Genomic DNA, 14,150 nt, shown 5'->3' on the forward strand with positions numbered 1-14,150 from the left:
CAAAAACTATACATGTATATCAGATAGCACTAACATTAGACATGAGCAGTAGCTGAATAGTGTACAATTTTGTTGGAGGTAATTTGAAAATGAAAGTGTTAATGAGTTCCATTAAATTTAACATTTTCAAGTTGGGCTTCAGATTTTGCTCTTTTTTTAATCCTCTGTACAGTGCAAGACTTTCCACTTTACATAGGGGTCAATTACTGTATGGGAGTGTGTGCTTAACACCCAAACAATGGTCCTGAACAAAGGTCAGGGTTTGAATGATCTACCTTATTACATATTCATTAGAAATTTCACTGTCACAACTAGTCTTCTATTCATGCTAAAATGTAGTGTATGTATGCAAGCAAATGAAAACATGTGCTTACATGATTTCATGTGCATGCATTTTACCCTTTACCATGAATTCAGGCTAGCAATGCCCAAGGCAATCATGAATTATGAATAAAGCATTCATGTGCCTTGGAGCAAGAGTCCAGAAGCCTAGCCAGCAGAGCTCTGAAAAGGTGGTATTCATGGTATTCATGTCTATTGTTGAGGGTCATTGTAAGCATACACTGACATACACATCATTGGTTCCTGTGTAAAGTTCAATTTTGTACAGAGGGTTCAAATGTGACCAAAATCTGGAACTTAAAGGGAAGCAGTCCTGAGATTTTCACTGTACTGATAATTAAGAAGAGTAAAAAATATAACCTTTCACCAATTTATACGCATGGACATCAAAAATTGTCTCCGTACGCGATTTTTAAAAAATAATTCCTGCAAGCGATCGTGTAAGAGCCTGCCAAAAGGTGCAACGTCATTGATGCCCTACTCTCAAGTTGACAGCCGTGCCTCCGAAAACCAATTTAAGTGTTCAAAATGATCATATCTGATTTTTTCATAAAATGTGACAATATGTGGTTTTATTATTTCAAACAAAATATTTCAAGCTTATTTATATATACAATTAATATAAAAATAAATAGTAAACATGTATTTATAAATAACTAGGGATGACGAGCAGAACACCGCTGGAAAGAGTTGTGCATCGATGACGTATGACTCTCCGCCAAGACTTGCTCATTTGCAGAGTCACACTTTTTTAACCGAAATGTACGAGCTTATTTGGTGATTTGAAAGTTTGTTTTTGATGAAAGTAGTTCATTGGAGGTACCAACAACAACATATTTTTTTAAATTTCGTGAGGACTGCGTCCCTTTAAGTTTAAAATTACTCATGGATTTAATGAAACTGATTCATGCCCTCATACTCAAATCACCTCAACTTAATTGCACACCAATCAGTTATTACTCATATCAAAATCCTCAAAAAGGGACTTATCGGTTTTTGCGTACAAACTTCAAATTTTTCCTCTCCATCGTGTGTCTTGGTGGGGGGTCTGGGCAACAGTGCTGTTAAGATGGGCAGTACATATAGCATGGGAGCACAGACGTTGAGATACAAAAGAAGTTGAGGACCGGAGGAGATTAGATTTAGTAGGTATGAAGGGGCTTGTTTGTGGACAGCTTTGCATTAAATTTTAGTGTAGGCCCTATACAAAGTATCGTTTTTATATAGTTCACCTGAGCCAACGTAAAGCCCCTAAACTTAATGAATTTCTTGTCTAGAATTAGAAGTGATTCGCCTTAAGTTAGTGCTATGAGTGAGTAAATTAGTAACTGCAGTTTTCATCTTTGTTTGTGGAAGATCAAGGGGGGGGGGGCCAAATTAGGGCCTAATTTTCACAATTTCAACTTCTTGAAAATGCAGTCAGGTTCAAGACCCTATGAGAACTTCCAAATCAAAATTAATAGTGATGATTATTATTGTAATAGGCCTAATAAACTGAATGAAAAGCAAATTATTCTATAAAACGAGAAATATATTGAACGTTCTTTCAAGGTTATTCATAGTGGATTGCCCCATTTCGCCAAGTCGTTTAATGTGAAATTTTGAGATTACTGTTACACGGCGGATAAAAGCACCAAATTTGGAGAGATGATCCCTCAGGACCTACTCATTGATATTAAAATAGCAGCCCTCTGCATTTTTTTTTTCATGGTAAAATTGCTGAATTTCATTTTGCAGAAAATTTCGCGAGGAGCCAAGATTTACAAATGCAAAATGTGCATTATTCTAAACAACGCATTGAATGCCAGTGGCAATTTGCGAAAGTTTCATGCAGGGAAGAAGAAGAAAAAAACCTAGCTGTATATAGTGTCGGTTCCAATAATCGAAAGTTTCATGTAGTGAAAATAGCACTGTACCAGTATTTAGAATCTGAGGAAGTATAGTAACAAAAAAGAGGTTCAGATTTGCTGCAATTTTTTTTTTCTATTTTTCATGGAACTAGAACATAAACCCAATCTTGAATTTCATGATGAACAAAGCAACGAAACATGAAAGTAGCTGAATAAGATTAATTCCCGATTTATTAAGAGAAAATGCTGCTGAGGTGTCACAGTGTGATGATGGAGATATTTGCGATTAAAGGTCAAGAAAAATACAGAAAATAATAAGAAAATTTTTGCTTCTTTTGACCATAATTTCAAAAATGTACCTTTATATGTAGTGACCAATATATCATTTAAAAGGTATTATTTTGTACTTTATGACAGAGACCGTACTTCAAAATCTTCAAAAATGGACTTATCGGTTTTTGCAAACGTGAAACTCTTCATAGAGCGCTCTGGGGACAGGATTTTCATGAAGCATTGTGTCTGCCAAAGTTGTAGGACAAATTTGCTCTCAGCCAATCAGATGCAAGGATTTCAGTAGCTTGCAACAGTTTGTCTGAAAAAATATCCGACCAAAATACTCCATGAAATGCCCTCCCCCCCCCCCCCCCCACCCCTCATTTGCCAGGGGTGGTATTCTGTAAGGATCCTAGGACAGCTCTCGCTCCTAAATACGCGATTGGTATTCTGTAACACCGCGCGTAGGAGGAGAAATAGGATAGTGACGTCAGGGATCCTTATTTCTCTCCCAGCTTAGGATAGGGGCGTAACTTGATATGTTAATTAGATATAATTAGATGTTAATGAGATCGTAAGATAAGTGGTATTCTGTAAGCACAAGTAGGATCAAGTTTAGGAGTAAAAATAAGGATAGCCTCTAGGCAATCTTTCTCTGGCGCTTTATGCCGGGCTATTGCGTATATAGGCCATACTGACGACCTACTGTCTCTTATTTTGTATGTTCATGAACAAGAAAATAAATACATGAATCGTATAACAGAGTTATCTGTTCCTCTCATAATGAGGATTCTAAAACTGCAGTCTACAATGTTCGAAACAATATTGTATTCTTTATCTAGCTGGTATGTGTTTATTTGTTTGTTGTTCGCCATTTTCAATTCAATTCACACTTCATTAATTCGGCACAAAATAAATCAAAAGTATATTATGTACACAATAACAACAAAAGCTATTATTATAATTATCAATAGGGCCTATGGTAACAATGATAATCATTATTGATATCATTATTATTATCATTTCCATTATTATTATTATTATTATTATTATTATTATCATTATCATTATTGTCATTATTGTTGTTATCATTATCATTATGCTCAGCGTCGGCCCGAACGTCATGCGGACGCAGTGCAAGTAGCCTACCTTCGCCGCCCTCATTACGTGACCCTCGAAGTCGTTGCTATGAAGATTCTAGTAACCAAAGAAAAAGAAACGTACGCAGTGCGCTTCTAGGTCGCGTGTAGAATATGAAAAAGTACTAGTAACGCAACGATCCATACGCACACATTATTGTTAAGACGTACGTATAGTGTGTGACGCAACCCGGTGACTTAACAGTCTATACTCGTGCATGGGTTAACTTTTTTTTTTCAAAATGTAGTGAACTTACGTGTTTATACAAGGATATCATGGAGCTACAGTATAGTAGCTCCGTGTTTATATCTTTGTTTAATCTATCAGTAATCTCCTTTATTTATTCTGTTATCATTGCCCACCATGTAAAAGATAGGGGAGAGCTAGCGGGGTGAATTAATTGGGACAAAAAACTGTGATTTGATGAATTTTCTCGAATAACTTTCTGATATTTAGAATGGGGCACACATGTGAAATCGGACCCAAAGACTTTTGATGCTAGCCACATAACGGGTTGCTACGCTATATTCCTGTAAGTGTCGTATTTGTGTTGTCTTTGGTTTGTTTTTTTTTTTCCCTGGGAGAAATGGAACATTGGTTTGGTTTAAGTGGGACAAACAGTAACTATAAGCAAGACATTATTATTACAAGCATATCGATCATAAAATAATGTGAGCGCATGTGTGTGTGTGTATGTGTGTGTATGTGTGCATCTATTATTATTTTTATATTTAAGAAAATCTTATATATTTTATAATAACTTTGAATTAAGGGCGGAGTTTGGCATGCAGTGATGATATCCCAGTTTACCCCAACTTCCTCCAAAAGTTCAAAATTTGAGCTAATTTCTGCAAAAACTTTAAATGCAAATTAATGGAACTCGTAAGGTCTACATTTATTATGGTGGGCTAAGTGCGTGCTAAAGCTTTGATAATCGAAATTGTATTCTTAACTGTAACATTAGACTGACAATACATTTTTAACTCCTCGCACAGGAGAGCTGCGTGAAACGCACTCTTGAGCAATGTAGATCTTGGGCGCGCATTGCGTAAAATTAGCCAGATGATTGGCTTATAGATACTGCGTCGGGCGTGTCCTGTCTTTCCTCATTAATATTCATTATTCATAAATGACTGTCCTAGGATAGGCTTAGGACAGGCTTACAGAATACCGATTTTGCCTGTCCTAAGGGTATCCTATTTTCTGTCCTACGCGCGCTCCTAGGATCGAAATAAGGATCGCGCTTACAGAATACCACCCCAGGTTCCCAAGAGCTTTCCCCAGCGTGTGGTGGAAAGAGGAGAAAATCTCTTTGGCCAGTTCCGAGTTACGCCCTCTTACGGCTTGTCGCATATATTCTATCACCCGACAGCATGCAGCTGGCTAGCTAGCTAAACAAGCTGCGAAACCGGAGTCCGGAAACGTAAACGTGAACTGCGCGATGCGGAGAGAGAGTGAGTGCGGCACATTACATTGTACGTACAGTACAGGTACCTGCCTGATCACCATGCATTGCACACTCGCTCGCGCCTACACACAGCTGATGTCGATAACTTTACAAATGTAAGTACCTGTAAACCAAAAAGCTAGCTTCTATTTAAACTAATTAATGTTTCCGTAGGCCGTTGACGTGGTTGTGGCCTATGTCGTAACGCCTGAGTGCAAGATGCTAAGCTGTCGAACAAGTCACGGGTCAAAGTTATTGATAGCAGTGACGGGGCTGTTCGTAGTCTAGACTGGAATGATCCAACGCCGAGCATGGTTGGAATCTTCTTCTTCTTCTTGTCAGTAGTCTGCTTCCTTCAACCTTGAAGATTCTTGCAGAACTTGGTGATACTAGTGTGTGTCATAGGGGTAAGGTCCATGTGCCAATAATTTACAGGGAGCAAGTAAAAACTGCTGTTGCTGCCTTCCGTCAGCAGGAGACGAAGCGAAAGGCGTTAACTGAAGAGGCCGTCACTGGCGTCAGTACCACTACCAGTGCCACCAGGTATAGGCAGGTATCCTATTACCGAACAGTGCCTGTCACCGAACGCGTACATTTTCAATGGAAGCCCGTTAAAACAACTCGTATACGCGCGCATCCATTGCACTACGCACGCGCTGTTATCTCACAAGGGAGGCCGGTGCAGAAAATATTGCTAAACTGCAGCAAAAAACAGAAAATTTTAGTAATAATCGCTGAAATGTTGGTGTTTGTTATTCTGCGTTAATAACATTGACCGAAAATGCAATGCCTAAATTTCCCCATACAGAGGGGGCATGTTCGGTAAATACAATACGTTTTGCGTCGGTAAAAAGACACAGTTTTTTTGGAAGGGTTATTTGAAATACAGATTTTGTTAAGTGCGTGGCTTAGTTTTCAAATAATACTGATACAACTAAATTTATCAATATTTTAATTATCTTCTGGGAGATCTTTAGCTAAATTGAAGCATAATGTTGCCCGTCTGGAGATATTAAATAAAAATCGTTCGGTAATAGGATACACCTCCATACGTCACAACAATCAACGTCGTCAGGGAGGGCATTCCAGGATCTAACAGTTCTAGGAAAGAACGAGTTGTGGTGCTGTTGAGTCCGGGATTTTTCAATAGGGATGAGGTAGCCTTGAGTGTTCACACCTCTGCTGGATGGTCTGGTGGATTTGGTGATGAAAGCCTCACAGTTGAATGGAATATGTTATGGAGGTGTATCCTATTACCGAACGATTTTTGTTTTATTGCTCCAAACGGGCAACATTATGGGATAATTCAGCCAAAAATATCCTCATAGATAATTGAAATGCTGATGACTAGCTCAGTTCGGGAAACCCACTCACAAGGGGGGCCCCTCCTTATAAGTAACCCGTCCCCCTTATAAGTAACCCCGTCCCCCTTATAAGTAACCCCCGGGGCACCCCTTATAAGGAGTCTCCACGCTTTTTTGCAATGCAACGCGAAAATGAAAGGACTGCGGCAATTCGCTTGATTATGTCCATAAAGCTTCACAAGTTTCCTAGTTACTCACGAAATTTGAGCAAAATCGGTTTGAGGCATCATATCTAAAATCATGGATTTAAATGCGATGTCAAACGACCCATGCGAATGCTGAAATGCGAGCGATTACTGGCGTGAGTGTCGCCAGGCGCGGCGGCGCGGCAATGCTTGAGTGCAGACGTGGCGACTGAGTACGTACAGACGTGGCGACTGAGTACATGTACTCAGTCGCCACGTCTGCACTCAAGCATTGCCGCGCCGCCGCGCCTGGCGACACTCACGCCAGTAATCGCTCGCATTTCAGCATTCGCATGGGTCGTTTGACATCGCATTTAAATCCATGATTTTAGATATGATGCCTCAAACCGATTTTGCTCAAATTTCGTGAGTAACTAGGAAACTTGTGAAGCTTTATGGACATAATCAAGCGAATTGCCGCAGTCCTTTCATTTTCGCGTTGCATTGCAAAAAAGCGTGGAGACTCCTTATAAGGGGTGCCCCGGGGGTTACTTATAAGGGGGACGGGGTTACTTATAAGGGGGACGGGTTACTTATAAGGAGGGGCCCCCCTTGTGAGTGGGTTTCCCGAACTGAGCTGTAACGAAAATACTTGAAAAATAAGCCAACTTCTAGAAAAAATCCGTATTTCAAATAACCCTTCCACAAAAGTTGTCTGTTTTTACCGACGCAAATCGTATTGTATTACCGAAAGTGCGCCCGCTGTATGGGGAAAATTGTACATTGTATTTTCGGTCAATGTTTAATAACGCAGGACAACGAACATCGAAATTTTAGCAATTATTACGTAAATTTGCGGTAAATTACGTTTTGTTTTGTTTTTTGCTGCAGTTTAGCAATTTTCTGCACTGGCTTCCCCTGTGAGATAACAGCGCGTAGTGTAATGAATGCGTATTCAAGTTGTTGTACGCTCTCCATTGACAAAGTACGCGTTCGGTAATAGGATACCTGACTATACAACATCACAAGACGGAGATGTCAGTCCGGGAAACCCGCTCATGAGGACCGCTCCCCCGTACGAGGACTTCCCCGCCTCATGAGGACCGCCCCCACTCCTCATGAGGCCCCCGGGGGAATGCCTCAAGAGGACCCCTATTCACTTCTTATTCATCTCACATCTGACGTATAAATTGTCACAACTTTGCACGGTGATTTTTTGTTACACACACATGTCCACTATCCGTGATGAAAAGAAGAAAAAATGGGTGCACGTCACGAGACCGACACCCACGAGTCATACAGCCCACAAGTTATACAGCTCACAAGTCATACAGCCCACGAGTCATACAGCTCACAAGTCATACAGCCCACCAGTTATACAGCCCACGAGTTCGACACTGCGTAAATAAAGCCCACGAGTTCGACATCAAGTAAAATAAGCCCAGGAGTTATACGGCTCATGAGACCGACACTACGCACAAAAGGCTCATGAGACCGACAGTAAGCAAACAAAGCCCACGAGACCGACACTACACTTAAAAGGTCCACGAGACCGACGCTACGCATACAAGGCTCACGAGACCGACATTACGCAAAAGAGGTTCACGAGACCGACACTAAGCAAAGAAGGCCCACGAGACCGACGGGATGAACAGCGCCACCTATCGACCAATAAATTGTATAGGGTGTCCTGATGCCTGTAATAGCATAGGAAGATATGAGAGATGGAAAAGAAGAGTTGCCATCTTCGGCAGGGTGTTACCTCATCAGTTGCCCCCACCCCCCCCCCCCCCCAAATTATCAGGATCTTTAATTGTGTTTGCATGGGTGTGTGTTTGTGAAAAAAAAATGAACAAAGTACAGTAAAAGGGTGTAACAGATCTTTCTACAATAAACCTGCGAGGGTGTTGATTTAGTATCAATTAAAGATAAAACAATAACGTAATCGTCTATTAAGGTAGCGTTAGGGATTCGGAAAAAACAGATGCATCCATGAAAACAGCTATTGTATTTCACGATAAAATGTACTGTTCGGAAGATAACACAATCCACAAAATTGAGGTGAATCCCTGCGACATACATCATAGTTACAGAGAAAATTACAAATAGATCTTACTGCAAAACGTCAAAGCAGGAGGGTAGAATATCTAAAATAGAATAAGTAACTAGTGAATCGGGAAAGAGAAGAGGTAAAATTTATATCTTGTCCATATTCTAGCTAAAAACTGGTAAAGCCTATTAAAAATAGCACGATGGCATTATCAATGCTCTAAATTAATCCATACATCGTTATTGTCCTCTTTTAAATTCTTTTGTGTTTTTTGTCTCTTTTTTTTGGGGGGGGGGGATGAAGAATACTAATTCTTCTATATTTGTTTGTTTGGGGGGGGGGGGAGCGGGGGCATGAAGAATACAATTCAATTTGTCTACTTGATAACAATGTCGCTCCCTGACACACTTGCCCCCCCCCCCTCCCCAGAAGTATGTAGAAATACGTATTTGATGACGTTCATAATTATGTAGATGGTCACCATCTTTCAATTGATAGCGTTACGAAATTACACCCGCCAGTATGTTATTTTTCCGTTCATGGAACACCCTGTACAGGTGATTGACATGTAGATGGCGCTGTTTATCCTGTCGGTCTCGTGGGCCTTCTTTGCCTACTGTCGGTCTCGTGGGCTTTCTTTGCTTAGTGTCGGTCTCGTGAGCCTTTTTAGCTTATTGTCGGTCTCGTGGGCCTTTTTTGCCTACTGTCGGTCTCGTGGGCTTTCTTTGCTTAGTGTCGGTCTCATGAGCCTTTATTAGGTGATCCGAGTATCCTCTCGGATCACCTTCTGTATCTGTACGGATTCTTTGTTCTTCTTTTTCTTCTTCTTCTTTATTTCTCCTCAAAAGTTGTGCAGAGGTTAGCTCAGAAAGTGCATTGCCTCTCAATGTCAGACTTATACCATATATGTATCATGTCGCAAAGACGACAGCGCAAGTAAAATCATAGTGATCAGTCGACCGTGACGTCACTATGACGTCATTATATGAAAACACATTTTCATGCATATCTCATTAATGGAATGGAATATTTCAATGAAATTTACGTCACATATATTTCAAGTCAAGTGGATTCTACTCATATTCTCAAAATTCATTTTTATCTCAAAACGCGCGCGTACGCGCGCGTTGAAATATTTGTATGCTCAAATCCAGCTCAAACTTTTTTTGCACACGTTTCAGACCATTTGGAGCATTTTTTGAAAAATTGAAAAAATTGGACGGACGCGTACGCGCGCGCACATATACGCACGCACAGCTAATATGAAATAGAAATTTTCAATTTTTTCACACGGATCGGATGTCCGAAATTTCAAGGAATATTTCTACCAAGTTTCAAGTCGATCCGACTCAATATGACGTCATACGGGCCCGTCAAATTCAAAATTCCGTGCGTGCGTCAATGGGGATACACAGTGCAACTATGCCAAAAAACCGCCAATTTTAAATCGGATTTTACTCGTCAGGATGGACGGTGACCCCCCAGTTTCTTTACATATTCTGAAAGGTGATGAGTTGTACATGTCATTTCATGGGGTGGCTATGCTGATAAAATGATTAAAAAATATCAAATTTCTTAATAAAGTAAAAAAAGTAAATTTTCAAAATGACGTCATCAAATTTCAAGTTTACTCGAGCGTATCTCACTAATCCTTTGCCAATTTTCACCCAAATTTCAATATGTTGTAGCTTATGAAATGCTCTTTCATAAATGTAATTAAACAATTTTGATTTGATGACGACATCACCTCGAAAAAATGGATTGAAGGTAACCTTGTCAAATTTGACCAGTTTACGTGTAATCTCTATGGGAGTGCAATTTTTATGGAAATGAAAATTGACATGACTATCTTTATCGAGCACTAGCTCACTTATGCTTGGGTGAATTTGTCTAAGATTTTAATATGTTGTAGCTGAGATGTAGGGCTATCGTAAGTGTGCCCTTCGTTCTTTCATACGTTGTCGGGATCACGTGGAAAAACTTGGTTGAAATTAAAGTTTATCTTCGATGTATTGAAATATTTCTTTCTTTTTGCAACTTTCTTTGCAATAACTCAAGAAAAAAAGCCCCTATCACCTTCATATTTTGCACATGTTTAGTTCATGTCACGAAAATTATTTCATAAAATTACAACTACTTGATCAGACGCCATCTTGGGTATGTAAATTAGGGTCAAAGGTCATAGATGTTTCATCCTGTGTCTTGGTGAATACATGTCCTATCTTTCCCATATTTTGCACACGTAAAGACCATGTTACAGGAATCATTTCATAAAATAACCACTTTTTGCTCAGATGCCATCTTGTCTGTGCAAAGTGGGGTCAAAGGTCATATGTACTTCTTTTTCTATCTTTGCTATGACGTGTTATCTCTATGGGAGGGAATTTTTTAGATGTGAAAATTGACATGACTCTCTTTATCGAGATCTATCTTACTTATGCTTCGGTGAATTTCTCTCAGATTTTAATATGTTGTAGCTGAGACTTTGCAGTATCAGGACTCGAATCATTGATAAAAAAAAAGATCGGATCACCTTAATTTGTCAGTGATGACAAATTACAATCTCTAGTTGCTTAGTGTCGGTCTCGTGGGCTATGTTTGCTTAGTGTCGGTCTCATGAGCCTTTTGTGCGTAGTGTCGAACTCATGGGCTGTATGACTCCTGAGCCGTATAACTCGTGGGCTGTATGACTCATGGACCTATTATTGATGTCGGTCTCATGGACCGTATGACTCGTGGGTGTCGGTCTCGTGGGATGCCCCCGAAAAAATCCTGTCTGTTTTTTTTCTTGAAAAATCGAGTTTTAATCAACCAATTCAGAGCGCCCATCAAAACACGAGCGCCAGTGTGTTCGCACAGTGCGAGACTGCCTCATCTAGCGGCCTAATCCGACTAAATATTTTCGGTACTTTTTTCTGCTGCTATCACCTCTCCACGCGCGAATCAGCCTCGTGAAGCTGAAGTCTGACATCTTTTTACACAAATTTATAACGAGAAAAATAAAATCAGTACTAACCTGATCTTGTGCATATATTCCAAATTGCTATTCCACACTGATAGAGTAGGTGGGTACTCCAGTTTCTTAGCAAACTAATCACTTTGTAAGTATGATGGGTTCACTTTCTTCGTCAATTCCGCCGTCCGCTAAACTTTGGACGCTTTTTCTGGAATCCCGCGACGAGACATCACATCACATCACGCATCCCCATTAGCACATACAGACAGCGCGCAAGCTGTGAGATTTTCAGAGCGAGCTTGCGCACGCACCGAAGGATACTGCATCCCCCGGTGCGTGCGCAAGCTCGCTCTGATAATCTCTCAGCTTGCGCGCTGTCTGATTGCTGGATGCGTGATGTGATGTGACGTCGCACCGCGGGATGATTCCAGGAAACCGCCAAAACTGGCCAAAGGTTAGTGGACAATGCACGAAATATGCGTGGAATATCAGCGATTGTTCGCGAAAATGTTGCCGCTATTGCATTCACTTTAGAACGACTCTCCACTGACTATTAGCAGACATAAATAATGACGCATGTTTCAACAACTCACGTATGATTGGCGCTATATTATTTTTGCGTGATCTTTCTGTAGTTCTTGCGCACTTCATCGGTGATTTTCCATTGCGTAAATCAGCGAAAATGGTCAAATTCCCGACGGACAAGCACGCAAAACCAAATTTCTTACGTGATTTATGCGATTACGCAACTTTTGGGCAGTGTGACCGAGCCCGCATGGAATCGCGTAAAGCGCCGATCTGGCGCACATCGGCGGAAAATACGATCGAAGGTTCCACGTCAGAAAAATTCATGAAATGCGCAAATCGCGCATGTTTCACGCAAGGCTCGATTTTCTTACGTGATTCATGCGTTTACGCGACTTCTGGGCAATACCGAGTCCTCAATAGTGGGGAATTGCTAGTCAAGCGAAATAATTTATGGTCACGTTACCGTACTGGAAATGGTACAAGTCATGGTCAACTCTCAAGCAAAATCTGGCTCAATGCCGGCCAAAATTCCCGCCCCAAATCCCTGCCATTTGGTTGGAGCGAATTTCCCCCGACAAGCCCCGGTTTATTCCCCACCCACCGGGGCAAAATAAGTGAATCTCCCTCGACAAAGCCCGGTCCATTCCCGACCCACCGGGGCAAAATAATTGAATTTCCCCCGACAACACCCCGGTACATCCCCTGCCCACCGGGGCAAATTAAGTGAATTTCCCCTTACAAAGCCCGGTCTATTCCCGACCCACCCGGGCGAAAAAAATGCTGAAATCCCCGCGCAACTTGGTTGCAAGTCCCGGCCATCCCCAGGTACCCATGGGCCGGGACTACAATTGACAAGTGCATTATTTTGTTGACTTTCTCCAGTCCTGGAGCTGGAGAACTGCGTTAGATTCGCAGTTGCAGGTAAAAGTGAACAGCGCTAACAGTTAGACCTTTGAACTTTGATATCTATATCACTGAATCAGGGTCATTATCCCCCGAGTGCAATTACCCCCAGGGGTTAAGGGCCAGGGGAAGGGTCTGGGGTAGTTTCTAAGGCAATTGTGCCCTTTACGGCCCTATATTATTGGTACCTCATTTGCCGTGTGCAAAGGTAATAGGGAGCTTTAGATTTTAGACGCGCGGACGTTCAAAGGAAAAAAACATGTTCTGAGCATGCGCAGTAGCGCGCGTAAAGTCAATCTATTTTTAGCTTGCATCTCCTGAGTTGTTTACTACGCGTACTGAGCTATTTTCACGTCCGCACAGTTTGCGACGTAGAGAGCTTCTCCATGCACTGATCACATGGGGACGCGATTTCATTTTTTTATACGTTGCGTCCCAGCGTAATCTAAAGCTACTTTTCCACACGACGCAGGGAGAGGAGAACGTCCAGCGCAAGCGTTGGCTCAAACGTCCGCGCATCAAAATCTAAAGCTCCCTAATATCCCATAAACCATCCCGCACTGAGCAGCTGGCGAGCTTCTCTTGCTGTATGGAACGCCGTTTCACAAGTGATGAGGTCACTAAAAGCCCGTCTCACTCACGGCGCTTCTGCGGAGCTAGCTGACACATCGAACAATGTGCGATCGCGATTTCATGTGCCTTTGCTCTCCGCTGCAGGATTATCGAGCTTTACATATGTTGCATTGCAGAAAATTGCCATGATCATGGCGCAAAGTGTGAGAAAGTTTGCAGTAGTCTGTGATACAATAGATTCCATTTTTGAACTTCCTAGCTTGTGCCAGCTCGCCACAACAGTTACGTGAATACATGTATTTTCATGCCTCTTCATCCATCCTGATCTGAACCCATCACAAATCGCGCAAACCAACCACGCGGGCGAGGCTTGTGTGTGTGTGTGTGTGTGTGTGTGTGTCCATATAGTGGCTGCCCGTAAATCGGTAGCTATACACACTTCACACAGCGTCTGGTCGGGCTCGTTAAATGGTAATGGTGCAGACGAAATAAACACTAACGGACTGACGAATCGAGATAAGATTTTGGGTTTTTTTTTTATTATTTTACAGAATAATTCCGCCAAGGCCGCGAGCGGACATATGCCCTCCGCGAAAGGT

General features: G+C 41.5%; 1 protein-coding gene across 1 annotated transcript in view; it reads left to right on the forward strand.

The window, feature by feature from the left end:
* The first annotated feature begins 5,124 nt into the window (after nucleotides 1–5,124).
* Nucleotides 5,125–14,150, forward strand: part of LOC139725070 (vesicle-associated membrane protein 4-like) — a 29,177-nt gene continuing 20,151 nt past the window's right edge. The window contains exon 1 of the mRNA XM_071636159.1: nucleotides 5,125–5,168. The gene's annotated coding sequence lies outside the window, so the exon portion shown is untranslated. The remainder of the gene's footprint in view (nucleotides 5,169–14,150) is intronic.

This window comes from Diadema antillarum, unplaced genomic scaffold (genome assembly GCF_040938485.1).
Source record: "Diadema antillarum isolate AM-2024a unplaced genomic scaffold, OU_Dant_1.0 seq00000014_RagTag, whole genome shotgun sequence".
Taxonomy (NCBI): Eukaryota; Metazoa; Echinodermata; class Echinoidea; order Diadematoida; family Diadematidae; genus Diadema; species Diadema antillarum.